At 44.7% G+C, this 24,647-nt stretch overlaps 1 pseudogene; it reads right to left on the minus strand.

The window, feature by feature from the left end:
* Window positions 1–2,542: 2,542 nt before the first annotated feature.
* Window positions 2,543–9,473, minus strand: LOC125519104 (annotated as a pseudogene).
* Between the last annotated feature and the right edge of the window lie 15,174 nt (window positions 9,474–24,647).

A 24,647-nucleotide genomic window follows, 5' to 3' on the forward strand; every position in this document is an offset into this window, starting at 1 on the left:
TCTATTTTACGCAAAGTACTTTCGAATTGGGATATTAGAGGATAACCGAGTGAAGCTTGATTATGCGGTCGACTCTTCGGTCTTCTAGATTCCAAAGTTGGCAATCATGGAGAGTTCATCCTGCTCCATTATTGCTTCTTCCACACCGCTGGGCTCTGCAAACCGGAAGAGCCATGGGGAAAGTGCTAACATCAACGGCCAGTTCAGATCTCCCAGTTCTGGAATTTTCCCATTTTCTTCGATGACTATTATGTGAAGAAACACTCATCCCAACTCATCCTAATTGGAATTTTCTCATCATCAATAGAGGAAGATGTTTGGCTTGATGACTATGTCTCCCTCGTCCAATTCGAATTTCATGATGAAAACTGGATTTGATAGATTCCTGAAATTTCGGCTGTAACTTGGGTAGGTTTAGACTCACACGAAAGGTGCATAGGCGAGCCGCTAAAGGGAGGACAAGAATGTGTGCCTCACCATTACTAGCTGATTGCGAACTTTCACGTAAGAAATAGCATATAATAGTAGCCCAGCTCTACTCACACACCCTCCATGTGTAGCCTACTGCTACCCCTGCACTCATGCGACGCCTATCTTCTTCTCCGATCCATTCCCACTAGAATTTTTTGTGCTGCCCTGCCCTACCCATTTCCTCCCTTCTGGCTGGTGTTAACACCACTAAAACCACGGGTTAATGCTAGCCGACAATGTACCTGAAAGAGGAGCACGTCCATGGTGTTGCATTATAATTATAAACCAATCAACCTATTATGTTCGACACAATTTAATCATCAGGTAGATACAATGATCCATTGGCCACATTGCGTTTTCGAGCCTCTATGAACCACATGATAGATTGATAGATCTTCAGGTTTATTATCCCGTAAAACTCTCCCTTAATTAATTGATTAAAACAAGACTCCGTCTCAATGAAATCGTTCCTTCTGTTGTCTCTTAACATGTACTCCACCCTCGGCGGTGCCGGTTAAACCCACTTTAAGCATGTAATGTTCATGAGCATAATAAAAATGTGAAGCTCATTTGTCAGGCCTATATTTGAGCTAGTATCCAGCATCAATCCAGAGATAAGATTTGGTCCAGGTAGTCATGTGGAAATGACATATTAATTTTATTTGTGATATGTTACACCAGGCCCGCATGAGACTGTCCACAAAGCTAGAATTGTTGTTGATGAGTCCACCTTAGGCTTGTCGTAGTGGGAGTATCATAAGCAGTATCATGCATTTCAACTAGACTTTCTTTATGATGTGGCGCACAATTATATGACGAAAGAGAGGATGTGGGAGTATTACTTTGTGTCATGCATGACAATTAATAAGGCAATCTAAGATACTAACTTATGATACCGTGCATTATATGATACTCCCCATTATAGCATGCTTAATAATACAACCAACACTTGGCTATAAAGAGTTGTCATGTCATATAAAGTCAACCTAATAGCCGCGGCATGTACAGTAGTAAGTTTTAAATAAATACTACTTTATAGTTGCCATATCATATGATAAGTTGCCATGTGCAGTTCCACCCCCTATGTTGATTGCTTGACATGGGTTAAACTAACTGTATTCATGCAATGTCCATGCACGCCCATTTGCATAATGAAAGCGTGAATAACATGCTACTTGGGTCTATAAATTGGTATAGCTAGGCATGGATCGATACAGACAACATGTTTGACGATATATTATGTTCATGTAGTGTTACCAAACGAAAACAATTATCATATATACGAGTTGAGAACTCCAGATATTAGAGAAAAACTGATATGTTAAGCGAAGTTTGGTTTGGAGAGTAAACATTTGGCCTTCTAGGTCCATTAGTTTGGAAATGGTGACAATGTCACATGTTCTAAAGCAATGAACGATTCACTATAATTTGGTCGATGTGAGAGATGGGTTCTACCGACCGGAAGAGCAGCGAGACAAGCGTTACTGTAGGTTTTTCCAATTGGACACTATAAACACACCTTTAGTTTACTGAGCCATGTAACTGTACTGTGATGGAGGCCTTTTCTTCTTCATTTTCTGAAAAAGAAAAGATGCAACACACCCTAGTTTTGATTGAAAGTGATAAACAATCAATGGCATTGGACTTCGATCGAAGATAAGCGGTGGGGGTCACACTTCTAACTAAAAATATATGTTCGAACAACCAATCATCCGCAGAGTGGACGAACACAACCAATCTGTAAAGACCATGTCGTTACGACCCAAATCAACCAAAGCTTATTTAGTTATTTAGATAGATTAGCACTCGCAAGGTTGCACCAGCAGTACCCAGACGAAGAGAAAGAACAACTTCCCTAGATACAGGTACGATAACCCAATGGCACAGGCATAATTTGCCAACTGTAGTTACATTCAGATTCAGTGAGATCGCCTGCAGAATCAGCCAGATGAATTGCTGATGGAAATTGTAAATAAAATTGCCGAACAGTACATACGGTTGAGTTGCTTAATCCAGGGACTTAAGAAATGTACTTCATTTGTTTTTAGAGAACCTGGAGTCCATTTGTGAAGACTAGGGTAAATGTTGCTTTATCAACTTCCTCAGAAACGCAGTACAGAAGTTTCAGTCCTCTAGTAAATTCCAAAATCTCCTCAAACTGATGGATATACTAAGTAGATGAATGAAAGGATGATGACAAGTTGATAACACTCATCATATGAGGACTCTAGTAAATTCCAGTAGTGTCACTAGCCGGTGGATCAGTGATCACCATGACGGGCTCTATGAGTTCAGGTTCGGCAGCGGCATAAGGCTGGGGAGAAATGGCGGCTATGGTTACATTTGGATCAACAAGGTCACCTGCACCTGCAGAATCAGCCAGGTGAACTGCAGATGGAAACTGTAAATAAAATAGCACAACAGTATGTACTAGGATGATGAGGTCGAAGTTCCTTAATCTAAGGACCTAAGAATTAATTGTACTCCATTTCTTTTTAGAGGACCCGGAGTCCATTTGTGGAGACTGAACTAGATGTTGCTCTATCAACTTCCATGAAAACCCAAGCTCCAGCCCTCTAGTAAATTCCAAAATCTCGTCAAAGAGATAGATATACGTGCATATAATGACAAGTTGATAGCACTCATCTGACAGAACCGGGGTGCAATACTGTCCAGTGTTGGAGCCAGCAAGCTTTCATTTTCTGACTTGTTGCCTCACGGAAGAAAAGGAAAACAGCTTTGGCTGTGAAGCAAGCAGTAGGCATGGGCAGAGTGAGCGTACACGGAGAAGCTACCGAATCTGAAATTCCCTTCTGAACCTGTGGCAGTGAACCTCCAGCCCTGTCTGCACGTCATATGAATGTTCTTCCAAAGACCAGAACATGTGGTCTGCAACTTCCGTCTTGCCAACTGAACAGAGAATTTGCATCATGGATTGTGTCCATCCTTTCTGGGTTGCCCATTCCATGCTGATCTTGTTCTTGTTCAGTGGCACCTATAGAAGGATTGTTCACGTAGCAGAAGCCCAGCTGTTTCCGGTGTAATAAGCCTGCATATACAGCACCCCTCATTCCATCAGCGATCGGTACAAAAGGCTACACTAAGAAGATCAAGTTATGAACATAGTATAGGCTTTTTATACTAAGAAGATCAAGTTTCTATCTGCTTTTTTGCGAGAATAAAGCATATCAAACTTCAAAAGCTCATATGAATTGTTCTCTACTTAGTTTTTAGATTTTACAGGAGATACATGTTCAATAAGCTACAAATATTAAATTTTACTCCCTCTGCAAACAAATGTAAGACGTTATGACCTAAAACGTCTTACATTTGTTTACAGAGGGAGTATTTTTAATATGACCCCTTGTGTCGGGTTCCACTATCTCGCGATATCTGCATCCTCTGCTAACAGAGCCCAAACAAAAGTTTTGTATCTTCGGTGTGAGAAGTAACACCAAGGGGTAAAGAAACGAGAACCAAAAGAGCATTACAGGCTTATGGCATCCAGGTATTAAGTTGGTTTCTTCTTTCTCTACAATCGGGCTAGGTTTTCTTTTGCAACCAGTGATGAGTTTCAGAGTTCAAACTCTTGTTTTTAAAGGTATTCAACTAACACATACCCATCTGATTATTTTCTTGTTTCGCCATGAAATACCAAAAAAGAAGCTATCTACTGCTAACGCCTAACAGCAAAATGTGCCACTAGATAGTAAGCATAACCATGCAATATATTAGCATTCAATAATTAAATAAGATACAAACAAAAAACATGCAGTGCATCATTCTATTTAACTTCAGTAAATCCGTTAAAAAATGTAATTTGAGTACAATATGCATTTATTACTCAGAAAATTTGCATTCCCTAAGGTGCAATTTAGCTTGACTGTAATGTCAAGTTGATTGGACCATCAAACCAAAATGGTTTACATGATTGCACTTAGCTCACAGCTTTATACTAGCAAGTTCAATAAGCAAAACTTTCTGTCCAGAGATCCATGACAGGCAGAATAACGCACGCACAGCTGTGGTACCATCTAAGATCTATACAGTTTGCATTTTTCTTTCTTTAAGTTTGCTTATGCAAAAGTAAGGCATTACCCAAAGAAAACATACCCGAAAGCGGATTCAGGATAGTAAAAAGGGAAACCTCCTAATATTTACCACCTACTATCTATCCACTTGCATCCTGGAAGGGCCGCAAACTTATTCCAATCTGGACCTTCCTTCCGCTGAAACTGCTCCTCCAGTGCTTGATGGCATCTAGACAGGAAAAATGTTTCAAGTGATACAGGAAGACCACTCCGTGGCAGTGACCTCAGCCGGGGGCACTGATTAATCGAGAGAACCCGAAGTGAATAAAAACCATCCATATCAGGAAGCCACAATAAATCAGAACAATCGGTAATCGTCAGCTTCACAAGCGAAACCAGGTCACACAGCTGTCGCAGAGAAGATAATCCATCACAAGATCTTACAACCAGCTCCTTCAGGGCTGTCTGGTGGCCTGCTTTAGACAATCGCATAACTTGAGGGCACGCAGACAAATGTAGTTTCTGAAGACATGGCATCTCATCTAAGTACGGTACATATTCCAGATCATAACAATAGCCTATCTTCATCTCTTCAAGGGACAACAGTGCTTCTGACCCCTCAAAAGATGATATCCAATCACAAAAATAAATGGCCAACCGTTTCAGCATCCTCAATAGGTGCAGACTTACCGGTAGACTCGGTATCTCAAGAGAGCCACATTTTGATAGACGTATTGTTTCAAGAGATGAAAGGTTATTCAATAACTTGGAGAAAGAGGATGGTTGCAGGTAGCACTTTTCTAATGCAAGGCATTTAAGTGACAAAGGAAGCACAGGACATCCGTTCTCACCCAACAGTGTGGTAATCACTGAGCAAGTATTCTGCTCATCAATGCCAAATATTTTTAACTTTTTGAGTGATTTCATATTGTGAAAGACTATCATGGGCATGTGTACCAAACAGTTAACATAGATCTCCATATCTTCTATAGACTCTAGGTGATGAGAGCGCAAGACATGGAAGGAGCTTGATACCAGGCGACAAAATGACCTTGATAGTTCAAAACTGTCAATCTGAAGCTTAAAATGGATTTTTTCCTTGTCAAGTACAGCTATATGTCTGAGTGTACGAGGATGGGTACGATATGATCTGAGCCGTGGACAGCCAGCAACAGAGAGATGTCTGAGATTCTGTAACACTTTATCATTGTCCACAAGACACCACTCCAATTTAGGTAGGCGTTCCAGAAGCAATCTTTCCAGAGAAGGGAATCCAGCATGACCAAAGAATTCCTGGCTGAGTGCTTTTAGTTCTTCCATTCGCCGCACTTCAAGAGTACCCAGTAAGGGGAGATCCCCTAAAGGTGGAAGGACCTCCCATCTATTACAATCTCGTAGGCAAATCAATTTCAATCTTCTCAGCCAATCAGACTCCAGCCAAGAAGGAGACTTGACACCTGGGTACCCACTGATAGTTAGGTCATCAAGATTGCGGTGTGGCTTTAATACATCAAGCACCTCAAAGCCCTTGTCCATATCATGAGCACCATCACATGATCCCCATTCTAGCTCCAACTTAGAGATGTGCTCCTTCAAGTCTAGATGAGACTTTGCAGCCTCCTCCCTGTTTTTTACATTCTCCAAAAACCTAACAGAAAGCTCTCCCCTAATTTTGTTCAGATCCCTCAGTTGTACCAAACTTTGCTCCTTCTTATCGACAAGGAATTCTCCAGAACCCTCGATACAAGGAAGCTGATACACACCTGATAACATGAGAGTGTAAGCCTTCTCTACATCAACATGCACCAAGTTAATGAGCCTGCGAATGCTTTCAGGAAGACTGAAATGACCTCCAGTAGTGTTCACTTCCCTCCTTAAATATTTCAGCTGTTTCCACTTGTTTGAGCAAGATATCCTCGCAGAGTAACATGAATGATACAACACAAACAAGGACTGTAGATGATTGAGTCTGGAGATTGTTGTAGGCAGTGGGTAATAAGTGCGTCGAATGGCTAGATAACGCAGGTGCATCAGATCATTGACAGCTTCAGGAAACCTTCCAAAGCAGCATCCGCTTACATCAAGTACCCGCACACTCTTGAGTTTATTGAGTATATCATGACTTAAACAGACTTTGGAGCAGAACCAAGAATCATTCAGAATCATAAATGTACGCAATCTCCGGAGACCATCATAGTTCACAAGATCTCCCAGTCGTTCAGCAGACACAGACAAATGCCTAATGTAATGAGGAAACTCCCCAACGCTGCCATGATCAACCCTGAAGCATTCCCCATTGGAAACATGAAGTGCGAGACCATTCAATGATCATGCATAACGTAATATGTTTGATCTCCACAACGGAGCACTTGGAAAAATGATCGAGCTAACAGATCATTGAAATAGCCCCTTCCAATATCTTCCAAATTTCTACTGTTATTTCCTTCTAGATGAACAAGGCCCTGAGCTATCCACATCCAGATCAATCTCTTTGAATCAATACGGTAACCCTTTGGGAATAAACTACAATATGCAAAGCACTGCTGGAGGTGTTCCGGCAAACTTTCATAACTCAAGTATAAGATAGTCAAGATATCATTTGGATTGAGGACATCTCTTTGAAGAACATCCTCCCACTCTGCATCACTGTATTTTCCATTTAAATGACCTCCAACAACCTTTAGGGCTAGAGGTGAGCCTTTAAGTTTTTGAACAATTTGGTAGCCTAACTGCTTCAACTCTGGATAACCTTCTGGCTTCCTGCTGCCAAATGCACATCGCCTGAATAGCAACCAACTATCATCCCTTCCCAGACCTTCTAAAATGAACAAGCTTCTAGAGTCCAGCATTTTTGCAACCAATTCTGTTCGGGTTGTCACTAGAATCATGCTTCCTGTCATGCTTCCTGGCCTTGTAAACCTTTCCTTAATAGGAGCCATTATTTCCATCCACATTTGTTTGTTGATGTGCTCTCCATATTTCTCATCATACCACACATCATCCAACACTAAGAGAAACCTCTTGGAACGAAGTCTCCATCTAAGTTCGTCCTGGAGCTTACTGAAATTAAAATTGGTCAATTCAGCATTCTCACTATCGGTTGGGTATGATATGATCTCTTTGGTAATTCTAATTTTGTCAAAGTTATTGGAAACACTAACCCACATTCTCACGTCAAAAGAATCCAGGATGCGCTCATCATTATAGATCAGCTGAGCCAGAGTAGTCTTCCCGATGCCCCCAACACCAACAATAGTGTGCACTGACCGACTGATAAGCATTTGACAAACATTTATCGGATTTATACAGCAGCTGACCCACGAGCTCATCTATCTCCTTTTCTCGCCCAAAAATCGCATCTTCATGCAAAAGGGATCCAGTGGTTCTTACTGGGACACATTGTACGGACTGAATGGGGTTAAAGCCCTGCAATGCCATCACTCGGACAAACATCTCTGCAGAAGCTCTGACCCTTTCCAAGCTTTTGAGGACCTTCCGCAAATTTGACCTGAAGTTGTCAATGTTGACCAGACGCTTACCAACAGAAAGAGAAGAGGAGCCTATGCGTCTGAGAAGGCCTTTTTGCTCAACCTTCTCTTTTAAAAGCATATGATCAAACTCATCCAAAACATCTTCTGCATCAGAGACTGCATCTTTCATCTGCTGCAGTAACAATATCTGATTTCTGTCCACTACATGTTGCCTTTCTGCTGCTCCAACTACAAGGAGTATATCCATTAAAGTGGCCTCCAAATTCTTGAGATCAGATAATATCCCAGATTTCCAATTGTACTGGCTTGACATATAGGACTGCACCAAAGAAACCATCCTTCTAATAATAGGAGAAACAACCCATCCTACAGCACTGACTGCTGATACGGTAGCCATGTAATCAAGGAATATTCCTGTACAACATAACGGTTAAATGTTTGTAGTATAGAGTGGATAACCAGTTGCAACATACAAATAAATATCGCACAACTACTGAATATTCAGAAACTTGCTTGCAACGGAGGATCAAGTAAGTTGTAGACCACAACATAAACTAGTATAAATCAACTGGTGATCTTTCAAAGTCACACACACACACACACACACACACACACACACACACACATATATATATATATATAATATATATATATATATATATATATATATTATATATAAGACTACCTTTCTTTGTCCAAGCCCATTAAACTAGATGGCTTTGTTGCGATGTTTGCACCGAACTGGAGAAATATTATAGCACTTCATAAACATATACAGTACATTGCCGGAACGTGCAGCACGGTGGTAAAGGCCCCAGGTTTGGGGCGCCAACCAGAGCGGGTTTCTTCCCTCCGCTTGTTCTGTTCTATGGGATTTGGAGGGGTTTGAAGGGGATTAAATCCCCTAGAAGTCAAAATCCTACTAGATCCCTTCCAATCCCCTTGTCGATGGGATTAACCGAACAAGAGAATGCGAACAAAACAGACGAATTCTGACCAAATCTCCAATCAGATCACATATATTACACCTATTTAAACAAGGTCTGGAAGTCTCGGCGAGGTACTATAGTACAAAGAGAGCGTTAATCAGATCGATGATTTAGGCAAGACAAAAAATGCACCGGGACAACGACCGTTGACTCCAGATCTCCAAGATAACCGGCCGAACACGGCATACAGTAGCTGCTGAAATGTGTGTGACAGTACCTGCTAGTCTTGATAGGTCGGAAGGATGGGAAGCCTGGACAAGAGAAACTCTTGATTTAGCCAAATGAAATGTGTGTGGAGGACGCAAGGGAGGACGGCGCCGGTCAAGCTGAGGAAATGGGGGAGAAAGTTTGGGACCTGGGGGGCGTGAGGAGTAGTAGTAGACCTACCTAACTGGAGTAGTTGGCTTCCAGCTTCCACACGGAAAAGAAACAGTGGCCACCACCCCACCAGTCCACCAACCCAAAAGAACCTGCCCCAAACCCACAACCATAGCCCGCATCACGTGGTGCCACTGCCATGGTGGCACATAGTGGACGAGGCGAGGCGTGACCCGCACGGTGGGCCGGCGCCGGAACAACCCGATGGCCAGGAATGTCTGCTCGGTGCCTCACGCCATCGCATGTGGATACAGATTTTTTTTTTCTTTTTGAGAATTGCATGCGGATACAGTAGAGCGTCTCGCCTCGCCGCCGGTCAAGGCGGGCGTTGGGTTGTGTTCTGCTGTTCGCCGCCGGCGAGTGGCACGCATCCGTAAGCCCGGCCTGGCTCGATGTCAAAACCAAAGCCTGCACACCAGCCCATCAAGCCCCACAAAAGATGGAATTCCAGATCCAACTTTTCTTCAACAGTCCTCGAGCGCGACAGCTGTTTCCTTTCGGTTTTGTTCTTTTTCATGGGTTTCTTTGGTTTTGTTGTTTCTCCTTTGTTTTTTCACTACTTTTCTTCGTTTTCTTCCCGGTTTGTACTAGGTGTTTCATAATTTTTCTTTGGTTTTCTTTTCTTCTTTCTCCGTTTTTGATGGTTTTCCTATTTCTTTATTTTTCATCGGTTTTCTTTGTTTCCTTATTAGTTTTCCTATTTTTTCCTTGTCGTTTTTTACAAAAATGCTACACCTATGAAACCTATTATGTAAAGTTACGTTATTTCCTTTCCTCAACTAATCATCGAAATCACTAATTAAAGAGTACTCATTGCAAAGAACACTGCACTTTCCCGGTTACGACAAGTGGCGCACATACAGCGCGCCACTTGTCGCAACCGGAGAGTTTTCTCTTTTTTTCGTAGATTCGTTTATTCAAAACACTTTATCTTTTAAACCGTGCGTCCAAATCTCGAACCGTTTTCGTCATTGGATTCCTCATGTCGAGATCTTCAAAACTAGATCCCATGTTAATAGGTTTTGACGAATGTTTTTTTTTCACAACAAAAACCAGGCGAAAAAACCGAACCAGGAGCACGGTTTTTTCCCTTTCTGAAAGAGGCACCCCCGTGCCTCTCGCGAAATCACACCCGTGTCTCTCGTGGAAGCAAAACCGTGACTCTCGTGGAAGGAAAAAAATAGAAAACGTATTTTTTTTTGTTTCCGAAGGGCACGGTCGTGACTCTCGTGAAATCACAACCGTGCCTCTCGTGGAAGCAAAACCGTGACTCTCACGAAAGAAAAAAAACAGAAAACGCGTATTTTTTCCTTTTTGAGAGACACGGCCGTGACTCTCGCGAAAACACAACCGTGCCTCTTGCGGAAGCAAAACCATGACTCTCGCGAAAGAAAAAAAAACAGAAAACGCGTTTTGTTTTTCCCTTTCTGAAAGGCACGGTCGTGACTCTCGCGAAAGCACAACCGTGCCTCTCGTGGAAGCAAAACTCGCGAAAGAAAAAAAAATAGAAAACGCGTTTTTTCCGTTTCCGAAAGGCACGGCCGTGACTCTCGCTAAAGCACAAGCGTGCCTCTCGCGGGAAAAAACCGTGACTTTCGCGAAAGAAAAAAATGCGTTTTCTTCGCGCGTAAAAAAAAGTTTTCAAATTTTTTTATTGAAAAGCTAAGGAAGACCGGGGGGAAACCAAAACGTCAAAAAAATCTAAAAAAAATCGTTTAAAAAGTCGAAAACGCGTGCGGAAAAATAAATAAAAACAAAAACCCGAAGGAAGTGTCAAGAGCGCGACATGTGGCGAATGATTAAGAGCACGCCAAATGGCGCTGATCGTTACGAGGTTCCAAAGGAGCGCTTGTTAACTAGTTGCTCCCACTAATCATCCCCTGATTTTCAATGGGTGGGCCTGAGCTTATTTTCCCTCCCAACCAAAATCTGGCCAGCTCAGCCTTTTCGTAAGTTACGTAGAACACTTTACATCAAAGCTCTTTTTTTATGTTTCACTGTTTCCGTTCTTTGCACTGGTTTTCAATGGTTCTTTTTCAAAAAAGAATCTTACACATTTTCCTTATACATCAAAACATTTTAAATACATGTTTCACATTTTCTAAATACATGATTATTATTCTTTTTAAATGTTTTTTGTTGTCTATTGTTTTTGTACACATTGTAAATATTTGGTATACATCTAAAATATTTTTCTTATGCAGATTTAATGTTTTTAATATACATGATTAACATTTTTTTCAAATATATATTTCGATGTTTTACTTTTTCATACACATTGTGCATTTTTATTATATATCTGAAATATTTTTATAATATTTAATATTTTTATAATATTTAATATTTTTAATACATTTTACACATTTTTCATGTACATGATTAACATTTTCTCAAGTATATGTTTTGATGCCTATTTTTCCATACATATTTTATATTTTTTGGTAGATTTTCTTTTTCAAATACTCCATCCGTTCCTAAATATAAGTCATTTTAGATATTCCACTATGGACTACATATGGAGCAAAGTGAGTGAATCTACACTCTAAAATATGTTTATATACATCCGTATGTAGTTTATAGTTGAATCTCTAAAAAAGACTTACATTTAGGAATGGAGGGAGTATATGTTTTGATTTTTACTTTTTCTCGTACAGCTTGTACATTTTTCTTATGCATGTGGAACATGTTTTGTACACATTTAACATTATTTTTGAACAATGTTAAAAAAACATTGTTTTTGAACTACACAAACATTTTTTGTACATGTATAAACATATTTTTCTTGAAAAATCCGTGTACATATTTTGAAATGTGTGAACATTTGTTAAATCTTAAATGTTACATACATATTTTCTTTCCGAAATCTATCAATATTTTTGTTAGTTATGCTTATAAAAATTTACACAACGTTAACTTTTTCAAATTCTTTCCCGCAATTTTTTTTTCAAATTCTAAATTTTAATTTTGTTGAAGTGAATTAAATTTTGCAATATATGTATATAATATCCAAAAATATAAAGTAAAAAATGAATGAATGAAAAACATTAAAAAAGGAACAAACCTGTAAGTTGGGCCGGACATTACTTATGGCTGGAGAATACTAGGTCGGCCCACCGGTGCATCCTTTACGTGAGTGTACGCTAGGTCTCTCTATAAGTGAGACATAGTCGTGCACGTCCTCAAGCAAATGCACAAGTCAAGCTTCATGGGCCAGTGACCCATCTCGGACGCTTGACTTTTCTTCAGCAAGAACTTATTAGTTATTTTTGTTCTTACTTTGACGCACCAAAGTACCAAGCATGATCCGTGTTTTCCTATGGCGCCTAGCAAGGTGGTCCCGTCGGTGTCAAAACTGACGGATTTCGGGTAGGGGGTCCGAACTGTGCGTCTAAGGTCGATGGTAACAGAAGACAGGGGACACAATGTTTACCTAGGTTCAGGCCCTCTCTATGGAGGTAATACCCTACTTTCTGCTTGATTGATCTTGATGAATATGAGTATTACAAGAGTTGATCTACCACGAGAATGTAATGGCTAAACCCTAAAAGTCTAGCCTGTCTGACTATGATTATGAGGATGTGTCTACGGACCTAGCCCTCTGTAAGTGCATCTAGTGCCACCCCTAATTGGTTTTGGAGTATTGACGACAAACCTAGTTGAGGGACTAATATGTTTGCGAGAATTGCAGGATAACACAGGTAGAAGTCCCTCATTGATTCGGTTTTCCTACCAGAGATGACCCCTAAAATGTATGAAGACATTGAAGTCAAAGGTGGTATGTGAAGATATTCACATTGAAGACTATGACAAGAAAAGACATTGCATGAAGACTATGGAGCTCGAAGACTTAGATCTTTCGTAGTTCTTTTTCTTCTTTGTTGAGTCATAGGAACCACCGTACTGTTAAGTGGGGTCCAAGAGAACCAGTCAGAATGACTGAAGTGATGCTTAACCAAAATCCTATGTCTTCGAGTGAAGACTATGAGAGCGAATCTTGTCCAGAGTTGGACAAGTCAGCTTTGCTTGTAGCCCAAGTAAAGTTGTCGTGTGCGTTTAAAATCTGACCGTTGGAACACGTGTCAGTTCCTTAGTGACCCAGGGTCATTTCGGACAAATCAGGTCGGGTTGCCTAGTGGCTATAAATAGCCCACCCCTACAACCATAAAAGGTTGGCTGCTCAGAGTTAAAGTACGGCTGTTGTCGTTTGAGAGAAACCCACCTCGAAGCCTTTGAGAGAGAATTCCTTGCGAGGATAAAGTCCTAACCACCCAGAGCCAAAGAGTGTTAGGCATCACTTAAGTCGTCCTGTCTGTGTGATCTGAAGACTTATTACACTTGAGGACTGTGAATCCTCCAGTCGGTTAGGCGTCGCGTTCTGAGCATCCAAGAGTCATTGTGGATCGCCGGTGAACGAAGTCTGTGAAGGTTTGGAAGTCTACCTTGAAGACTTACCAGAGTGATTGGGCAAGGTCTGCGTGACCTTAGCTCAAGGGGAATACGGTGAGGACTAAGGGTTCTGAGCTGCGTGTTCAAGACTGGGTGTCCGGGACTGTGTGTCCTCAGGTTTAAATACCTAGCCGCCCTAACTAGACGTACAGTTGTCACAGCAACTGGAACTGGTCCAACAAATCATTGTCTTCAACGAGTCACTGGTTTCATCCTTCCCTTCCTTTACTTACTGTTGGTCCTTGTGAAGTCATTGCATGATTGCATTATCTTTTGTCTTCACTGAGTGACTGCTTGTTCTGATTGGCTTCACAATATCTTCCTACCTGATCCTTACTGCCTAGCTACTATAGGTCATTGTGCTTTCACTTCTTTGATTACCTGACTAAGGTTTGCCTAGTGTAGTCTACCTTCCACTGCGTGGTAATAGGTTTACTTCTATCGTTTGTCTTCAAAACTTTCCTGTTTAGAAGACTTTCATAAAAATCGCCTATTCACCCCCCTCTAGCCGATCACTAGCACTTTCACCCTCCGGTTTATATAGACACATGAGGGATCTAGGGTTACATAAGGTCGGTTACAGATAAAAGAATCTTCATATTTGATCGCCAAGCTTGCCTTCCACGCTAAGGAGAGTCTCATCCAGACACGGGTAGTGTCTTCGGTCTTTGTATCTTCACGGCCCATCAGTCCGGCCCATATTCAATAGGTCGGACGTCCGAGGACCCCTTAGTCCAGGACTCCCTCAGGTCCATCCCCGACTTTTGAGCTCCTGCATCACAGAAACATGGTGGCTACTCCGGCGTGTGTGCTTTGTGGAGCGGCCGATTCATGGATCCAAATATGATAGCAAAGCTCGCGATACATCAAGATCGTATCACCTCAAGAACACGAGAGAGAGAGAGAGATCAAACACATAGCTACTGGTACAAACCCTCAGCCCCGAGGGTGAACTACTCCCTCCTCGTCATGGAGAGCACCGGGATGATGAAGATGGCCACCGGAGAGGGATTTCCCCCTTCGGCAGGGTGCCAGAACGGGTCTAGATTGGCTTTCGGTGGCTACGGAGGCTTCTGGCGGCGGAACTCCCGATCTATTGTGCTCTCGGATGTTTTTAGGGTATATGGAGATATATAGGCGGAAGAAGTACGTTAGGGGGGCCACGAGGGGCCCACAAGGGTGGAGGGCGCGCCCAAGGGGTGGGCGCCCCCCCGTACCTCGTGGCCTCCTCGAAGCTTCCCTTACGTGGACTCCAAGTCTCCCGGTGTTGGGGGTTTGGTGCGACATATGCCAAAGGATGGCTTATCATGGTGGGGGCGAGTAGAACGTCGCCGGTGCCTGGAAACGGGATGAGCACGCGGACGAATCTTACCCAGCTTCATGGCTCTCCGGGGAGATAATACCCATACTGCTGCTCTGCGGGGTCTCCGCATGATCACTATGGCAAAGTGTTTACACGGTTGCTCCTTGAGCTGTTTCTTGGAGGTAGGAGAGGGCAAGGCTAGCCCTCTCCCTTCTATATGATCTGGCCTAAAGCTAATGGGTTCCAACCCTTTGCATGGGTGCCCTGGGGGGTTTATATAGGCCTACCCCCCAGGGGTACAATGGTAATCTGGCAGGACGCGGGCCCAGCCATCGGCGCCTCTGGCCTCCGTCTTCCCCGCCGACCGCTGGGGCCCGCCGACTGGCGGGCCCCGCCGACTGGCCTGGTACGGAGCCGATAGGCCGCATCCGCCGCGGGCGGGTCTTGCCGGCTGCTGATTACTGTGTCGTGCTTCCGATGACGCGGGCTTGATCATGGGGTCGTGGCAATAGCCCCGTTGCCTGGCGGGCGATCACTATTGCCACTCTCCATCACATCTTGATTAATGGTGCGTGGGCCCCGGGGAAGGGCTCGGCCGACTCCCCCGGGCCGACTCCCGACGGGTCCGACTGGTGGTCCTCTTGCCGTCTCCTGGGGTCTCACCGACTGGTGGGACCCGCTACCTCTGAGCCGTACAGACAAGCCATCGTGGGTGCAGGATTCGATCCTGCAGTGCTGATGTCAGGGCCGGCATGGCAACAGTGCCACACCGCACGGAGATCTTCCGGGGTACGGCGTGCTGTGGCCATGCCCGCCCTTGGTAAGGGGCGGGAGTGGGCTTCACTGTAGCCAGTCTCCTGCCCCATCCCCCTTGATAAGGTCACGGGGTTTGTTGGAGTCGCAGGCCGACTCCCCAAAGTCGGCTTCTCCAGAAGTCGCCAGTCAGGAGTCGGCTTACCATGCGGTCGTCCCTGGGACTCGGCCGCGAGTGGTCAGTCGGCCGTCTTGCCATTGACTTCTTGAAGGCGGCTCTTCGTCCTGGGGCCTTGAGGGGCGCAGCCTGCCCCGATGTCTTGAAAGGTTCTGGGGCTCGGGTTGGCCTACCCGTGGCCCATTACTCCGACAGTAGTCCCCGAAGCTGATGAGGCGCCACGGACGATCGGCCGAGAAGCCTCAGCAGTTTCTCCTTCCGGGTGCTCAACACATGGTCTTGGATGGACTTCTGCCGGGCCGACTAGAAGGAGTCGGACTTGCTCAACTCAGATTCGCTCAATTCCGACTCGCACAATATTTCGAACGTCACGGCGGGATCCAAGTAGCGTGCTAGCTAAGCCTCCAGGCCGCCGCCCGTTCTAGGCCTGTCATACGATGACACGTGGTTGGGACATTCTGCCAACCTACGCGTGCGACGGGACAGGCCCATAGGCGGGGCCCGCCACTACCGCGCCTCGGTGCCCGAGCGGATCCGCCGCGGCTGTAACACCCCGGATATGACTTTCCCAATATGTATTCCAACTCTTGCCATTTCTGGCCTTAAGTCATTTTATTTTCTCGGGTTCGGGTTTTTGTCTCCGTGTGTTGTTGTCGTTGTCATGCATCTCATATCATGTCATCATGTGCTTTGCATTTGCATACGTGTTCATCTCATGCATTCAAGCTTTTTCCCCGTTGTCCGTTTTGCATTCTGGCGCTCCGTTCTCCTCCGGTGGTCATTTCTACCTTTCTTTCGTGTGTGGGGATTAAAAATTTCCGATTTGGACCGAGACTTGCCAAGCGTCCTTGGTTTACTACCGGTAGACCGCCTGTCAAGTTTCGTACCATTTGGACTTTGTTTCATGCTCCAACGGTTAACCGAGGGACCGAAAAGGCCTCGTGTGTGTTGCAGCCCAACACCCCTCCAAGTTGGCCCAAAATCCACCATAACCCTCTCCATCTTCTAGAGCGTTCGATCACGATCGCGTGGCCGAAAACTGCACCTCATTTGGACACTCCTAGCTCCCTCTACCTCTATTTAAAGACCCACTCCCAAAATTTCAGATCTCTCCCCCGAAACCCTAGCCTCCGTCTTCCTCCGCGCGCCGGACAATGTCCGCCGGCGCCGGACGTGTCCGACTTCCGCCACCGCTGCCACGTGGCACGCCCCCATTCGCCGCCGCCTCGCGCCCACATCGCCGCCGCTCCAGCTCGGGAGGCCCGGATCGGGCCCCCGAGGCCCATCGTTGCCCGCGTCGCCCGGGATCTTCTTCCCCACGCCCGGGTCGCCGCACCTCCGCCGCGGCCGCCGCCTTCCTTCCGCCGGCGCTCGCCCGACCGCTCGCCGGCGCCGACAAACGCCGCTGCCTCGCCCGGCCGCCGCCTCCGCCCCTCGTCGCCCCAGCCACCGGCGCCCGCCGCCGCCGTTCCTCCTCCTCCGGCCGCTGCGTCCATCATCTCCGGCGAGCTCCTTCCCCGACAAACCTCGGGATCCGCGCCGGCTGGATCTGGATCTGGATCTCGGTTGACCTAATCTCGCCCGAAACCCTAACTTTTTACGTTTTTCCTCATGCTATAAGTTTGCATCCGTAGCTTCATTTTTGGCATATAGCATATCAAAATGTTCGCCTCAGAGAGTACATCATTTCATTCCATTGCATCATTTTCATTTGAGTTCATATTGATGCCCGAAATTCTGTTATAAGAGGGCTACTTGAGATAATTGTCAGATCTGCTGCTCCATTTAGATATTTGTCATTTTTGCCATGATTATTGTGTGCATGATATGCCCTGGTGCTCTACATATGTTTTGTTAAGGGTTTTGCCATCTTTCCAGAGGTGCAACCCATGTATTTTTGTGATGTGTGTGGTGACTAGCACGAGCTTGCAAAGTGAGGCACTTGGTAATGCTGATTTCAGGGACTTAGCAATTCCACAGTCCTTGAGCTGTTTATCTCATGTTGCCATATGTTCATGTTGTTTCCTAGTGATCCGTGCCTCTTTTGAGGATGATAAGTAAGGATGTTTTGTTAATCTTGTAGTGCTCTATCCATACATGTCTTTGTTTGCAATTATGGAGCAACCTAGCTTGAGTCAATCGAGCTCTACTTTTGCTACTTCGTGAATCTGGGCAGATTGTCTACTTGTTAGCGATTTTGCCGAGGATGTTGTATTTGATCCGTGCATGCTATGCTATTATTCTTGCCATGTCTAGCTTGCATTTTGTGTATTCTTGATGGATGTATGCTTAGCTTGTCATGACTTGCTCCGTAGTGAGTGCATCGAGCTCGTAAACATGCCTACTTGATATTTGTTTTCAGCATGTTACAGTTTTCACCAAGTCTGAGAACTGATTATGTTTTTGCCATGTTCACATACTTGCAATTGTATTTTCTGATCTCTTTTGGCTCAAGGTCACTAAGGGACTTTTGTTAAGCTCTTTGAGTAGCTCCATTCCATGCTTTACTTTGCCATGTTCAGTTCCTGTAGCATATAGTTTTGTTGCTCCGAAGTGTGCTACCTGATCTGAAATTCCAGACAAGTGTTAATTTCACTAAGTCTGAAATCTGTTTACCATATGCATTTTTGCCATGCTTGTTTGAACCTGTTAATGGATGAATTGGCCGTAGCTCAGTGCTAGACTTTTGTTAAGAATCTTGAATGCATCCCTGTCATGTATTTTGATGCCATGTTTGGGTGCTGTAGCATGTTCATCTTGTTGCATTTAGATGGCTACTTGCTGTAAATCGCAGAACGTGGCCATATTTGAATTGCTTGCCATTTCCAAACCATAACTCCGATTCCGGCGTTCTTTATATCGTTTTCAAGAGATTTCATCTCATCTTTCTAGTGGCACACTTGGATTCCCAAGGTGAGGCCAGGTTCATGCATTCCTTGTCACATCTTGCATATGCATCCCGCATCGCATCCCGCATAGCATATCATCTTTGCATCATATTGTTTGAGCTTTGCACGTGGTTGATTGTGTTCCGTTTGCTTGTTTGTCTTGTTTGGGTAGAGCCGGGAGACGAGTTCGCTAATGAGGAGCCCGTTGAGTTTGCTTTCGAGGATCCAGTCAACTCTGACAACTTTGCAGGCAAGATGATCATACCCTCGAAATCACTACTATCTTTGCTATGCTAGATGCTCGCTCTTTTTCTATGCCAATGCTACGATGCCTACCACTTGCTTTCAAGACTCCCAAATTGCCATGTCAAACCTCTAACCCACCATGTCCTAGCAAACCGTTGATTGGCTATGTTACCGCTTTGCTTAGCCCCTCTTATAGCGTTGCTAGTTGCAGGTGAAGATTGGAGGCCGTTCCTTGTTGGAACATTATTTACTTGTTGGGATATCATTATATTATCTTGTTATCTTAATGCATCTATATACTTGGTAAAGGGTGGAAGGCTCGGCCTCTCGCCTAGTATTTTGTTCCACTCTTGCCGCCCTAGTTTCCGTCATATCGGTGTTATGTTCCCGGATTTTGCGTTCCTTACGCGGTTGGGGTATAATGGGAACCCCTTGACAGTCCGCCTTCAATAAAACTCCTCCAGCAATGCCCAACCTTGGTTTTACCATTTGCCACCTAGCCTTTTTCCCTTGGGTTTCGCGGACTCAAGGGTCATCTTATTTTAACCCCCCCGGGCCAGTGCTCCTTTGAGTGTTGGTCCAACCTAGAGCACCGTGCGGGGCCGTCCCTTGGCAACTTGGGTTACATTGGCTCCCGTACGCTTAGCTTATCTGGTGTGCCCTGAGAACGAGATATGTGCAGCTCCTATCGGGATTTGTCGACACAGCGGGTGGTGTTGCTGGACTTGTTTTACCATTGTCATAGTTGTCTTGAAGAACCGAGATACCGAGTCTGATCGGAACGTCTCGGGAGGAGGTCTATTCCTTCGTTGACCGTGAGAGCTTGTCATGGGCTAAGTTGGGACTCCCCTGCAGGGATTTGAACTTTCGAAAGCCGTGCCCGCGGTTATGGGCAGATGAGAATTTGTTAATGTCCGGTTGTAGATAACTTAAACCTTAACTTAATTAAAATGAATCAACTGAGTGTGTTACCGTGATGGCCTCTTCTCGGTGGAGTCCGGGAAGTGGACACGGTGTTGGAGTAATGTTTGTGCAGGTTGCTCTCTAGTTTCTCGCTCGCGCTTTGCCTCCTCTCCTCGCTCTCTTTTGCGAACAGTTTAGCCATCACATATGCTAGTCGCTTGCTGCAGCCCCACATATTTTACCTTGCCTTTCCTATAAGCTTAAATAGTCTTGATCGCGAGGGTGCGAGATTGCTGAGTCCCTGTGGCTCACAGATTACTATTACACCAGATGCAGGGCCTGATGATTCCGCTCCAGGTGACGCGCTTGAGCTCAAGTGGGAGTTCGATGAGGACTCTCAACGATACTATGTTTCCTTTCCTGATGATCAGTAGTGGTGCCCAGTTGGGGTGATCGGAACCGTGTCGCTTGTTGGGTTATCTTTTATTTTGGCACCGTAGTCGGGCCATGAGTGTTTGGATGATGTAATGTTATTTATGTACTTGTTTGACGTGGCGAGTGCAAGCCAACTATGTTATCTCCCCTTTGTTATTTATATTACATTTGATGTTGTGAAGATTGCCTAACTCGCGACATATGCCTTCAATGCGATTATGCCTCTAAGTCGTGCCTCGACACGTGGGAGATATAGTCGCATCGAGGGTGTTACAAGTTGGTAATCAGAGCCTTCCCCGACCTTAGGAGCCCCATTGCTTGATCGTTTTTAGCGGCCGAGTTGTGTCTAGAAAAATGTTTTGAGTCATTTAGGAATTATATATCGGAGAGTTTAGGAATTCTTTTTACTTCCCAGTATCCTCATCGATCTGGTAAGGCATCCTGACGTAGAGTTTTGACTCTTCTCTTCTCAAATTTCACTAAAAAAAATTTAGGATCACGTGGGTATCTTGGAATCGTTCCGATGGTTTTATGATGAGAACATTGTCTTGGTGCCTCCTGTCAGGGGTTTTGTGGAAGTGTCCCAGGGATTTGAGCTCTAAGGTGTTGTCGTCATAATTTTATCGTTGCAATTCTGGAATACCTGAGTTTAGTACGCCGACATCGAAAATCTCTTTTATGCAGTTCGTTGGTGAGATAACCTCGACGCCACCCAGTACTGGGGCGGGAGTTCGGGAGTATCGCCATAACTTGTATAACAGATGCTTTTCGAAGGTTGAGGTAGATGGTTTCCGAAGTTTTTCTCGGTTATGTGTTGAAGGATGGATACAGCTGGATGTAGGATTTGCTAGATTTGGGTGAGATATTATGCTTCCCCTGTATCCCCAACACATGATTGCATAACCGGAAAGGTTCGGGAGTTTCATAGGTGGGAATTCTAGTAGCTCTAGTTCTTCTTCCACGGATATTTGGTTTGAAATTGGGATTTCTTACCGAGTATTCGTTCTTGATCTGTACCTTGTCGATTTATTTCTCTACCTAAATTCTACGTGGCTTCTCAATTTATGGATATGTGACCATTTCAAGAGGAATGCATTCGTTCATTTTGTTCGGATGTGAAGACTTTATGTTGCAATTTTCATTCCGTTGGATTCAGCTTCATTTTATCTGTCTATGTGCTAACGGTGGTCAACCTCTTCAAGATGGCTCCCGCTAAGAGCACCAGTCAGAATCAGAATCAAGATCCGCCACCACCTCCCCCTCCTCCAGAGGCATGTCAAGTTGTGATGGCCGCAACCAACGCAAACACACAGTTGATCATGCAAATTCTTCAAGAGAGAAATCAAGGCAACCAAGGGAACCAAGGCAACAATTAGAATCACTTTGCTACACTCAACCAGTTCCTTGCTAACGGGCCAAAGACTTTCAGCAATTGTGTTGAGGTAACCGATGCTGACGATTGGCTCGTGGATCTGTGCAAGCATTTCGAGTGCAGTAACGTCAGGCCTGAGGACTTCGTCAAGTTCGCTTCCTTCCAACTCAAAGATCAAGCTGCAGAATGGTTCCAGCAGTACAAGGACTCCAGAGGTGGACGTGTGATCACTTGGGATGAATTCCGTCAAGATTTCAGAGCTCACCATATCCCTCAGAGCGTGGTTGAAAGCAAGCGTGAGGAATTCCGCAACCTGAAGCAAGGCTCTTTGTCTGTCTATGACTACAACAAGTTGTTTCAGAAGCTCACCCGCTTTGCTAAGCAGGACGTCCCTGATGAAAAGAGCATGATATACCAGTTCAGGGGTGGTCTCAGAGAAGAAATTCAGCTAGCTCTTGTTCTCTTTGAGCCCTTGAGGTACGATGAGTTCTACAACATGGCATTGAAGCAAGAGGCCGCTCAATTGAGGTGTGATGCTTCCAAGAAGCGAGTCAGAGGTGCTACTCCTTCTTCCTCTACTCAAGTGGCCAAGCAGCAGAAGTATTGGCTTCCTCCTCCTCCGTTCCGGCAGCCGTATCAGCAGAAGAGCAAAGGTGGCAGTGGATCTTCCCACCCACCCAACCCTGGCTTTCAGAACAAGACTTCGTCTCAAGCTCCAAGATCGAGTGCTCCGTACCACCGTCCGCTTTCAGAGGTCACGTGCAACAAGTGCCAACAAAAGGGTCACTATGCCAACAAGTGTCTCAACCAGAGGCGTCTCCCTCCTCCTCCTCCTCCTGTGAGATCGACAAGTACAGCTGTGGTCAAGCATAACCCCAAGCACGCTAAGGTCAACTTGCTGAATGCAGCTCAGGCAGAGGACTCATCAGATGTCATCATGGGTAACTTTCCAGTTAACTCTTTTCCCGCAAAAGTTCTTTTTGACACTGGTGCATCGCATTGTTTCATGTCAAGATCATTTGTTTCCAAGCATGACTTCGTTTCGCAAATGTTGGGTAAACCTATGGGAGTGGTTTCTCCGGCTAAGTCTATGAGGGCTACTTCAATAGTCCCGGATATTTCTATCATGATGGGTGATTTCAAGTTTCTGGCTTCCCCAATGGTTCTTGGTAACTCGGAATATTGATCTTATTCTCGGGATGGATTGGCTTTCTAAGCACAAGGCTCAGCTTGATTGTGCAGCCAGGCAGATTCAATTGACTCATTCGTCTGAGGATGTAATTGTCTTTGCCGCGAATGACGATACCATCCGTCTATTTTCTCTCAATGAGAAGGGTGAACTGGATGCTATCTCGCAAATTCCAGTCGTTTGCGAATATCAAGACGTCTTTCCAGAAGAGCTTCCAGGAATGCCTCCGCACTGGCCAGTTGAATTCATTATTGATCTTGAGCCTGGCACGGAACCTGTGTGCAAGCGTCCTTACAAGCTCGAACCTGAAGAGTTGAAGGAGCTGAAGAAGCAACTCGATATTCAAGAGAGAATGGGTCTCATCCGGCCTAGTTCTTCTTTGTGGGGTTGTGGTCTTCTTTTTGTGAAGAAGAAGGATGGAACGGACCGACTTTGTGTTGATTACCGTCCATTGAACAAGAAGACCATCAAGAACAAATACCCACTTCCCAACATCAACGAGCTGTTCGAACAACTTAAAGGTGCCCAAGTATTCTCTAAGCTTGATCTCCGTATTGGTTATCATCAGATTCGAATCCGTGAGCAAGATATTCCCAAGACGGCTTTCAGGACAAGCTATGGTTCATATGAATACACTGTCATGTCTTTTGGCCTCGACAACGCTCCTTCGACGTTCTCTCACATGATGAACTTCATCTTCAATGCCTACACCAATGACTTTGTTTTGGTCTATCTCGACAACATTCTGGTTTTCTCGAAGAACAAGGAAGATCATGCCAAGCACTTGCGTTTGGTACTCGATAAGTTGAGGGAACACAAGTTCTACGCCAAGTTCTCCAAGTGCGAATTTTGGCTCAATGAGGTTCTTTATCTTGGTCATATCATCTCTGCCAAGGGCATTGTGGTGAATCCTGAGAAGGTGTCTGCAATTGTGAATTGGGAACCTCCTCAGAACGTGAAGCAACTCCGTAGCTTCCTCGGTCTCGCAAGCTACTGCCGAAGATTCGTTGAAAACTTTTCTAAGATCGCGAAGCCTCTCTCAAATCTTCTTCAGAAGCACGTCAAGTACGTTTGGTCTCCGGAGTGTGACATTGCTTTCAACACTTTGAAAGAGAAATTGATCACTGCTCCAGTTCTGACTCCGCCTGATGAATCCAAGCCGTACGAGGTCTTTTGTGATGCCTCTCTCCAAGGTCTTGGCGCAGTATTGATGCAAGAGAAGAAAGTTGTTGCTTATACCTCTCGCCAGTTGAAGCCCAATGAGAAGAACTACCCCACTCATGATCTCGTGTTGGCAGCAGTTGTGCACGCTCTTTTGACTTGGAGACATCTCTTATTGGGAAGAAAAGTGGACATTTTCACTGACCACAAGAGTCTCAAGTACATCTTCACTCAGCCTAATCTCAACCTCAGGCAGACTCGATGGGTCGAAATGATTCAAGAGTATAATCCGAGTATCGAGTATACTCCAGGCAAGGCCAATGTGATTGCTGACGCATTGAGCAGGAAAGCTTATTGCAATTGTCTGATTCTCAAGCCTTATCAACCCGAGCTTTGTGAAGCTTTCCGCATAA

This window comes from Triticum urartu, chromosome 7 (genome assembly GCF_003073215.2).
Source record: "Triticum urartu cultivar G1812 chromosome 7, Tu2.1, whole genome shotgun sequence".
NCBI classification, from domain to species: Eukaryota; Viridiplantae; Streptophyta; class Magnoliopsida; order Poales; family Poaceae; genus Triticum; species Triticum urartu.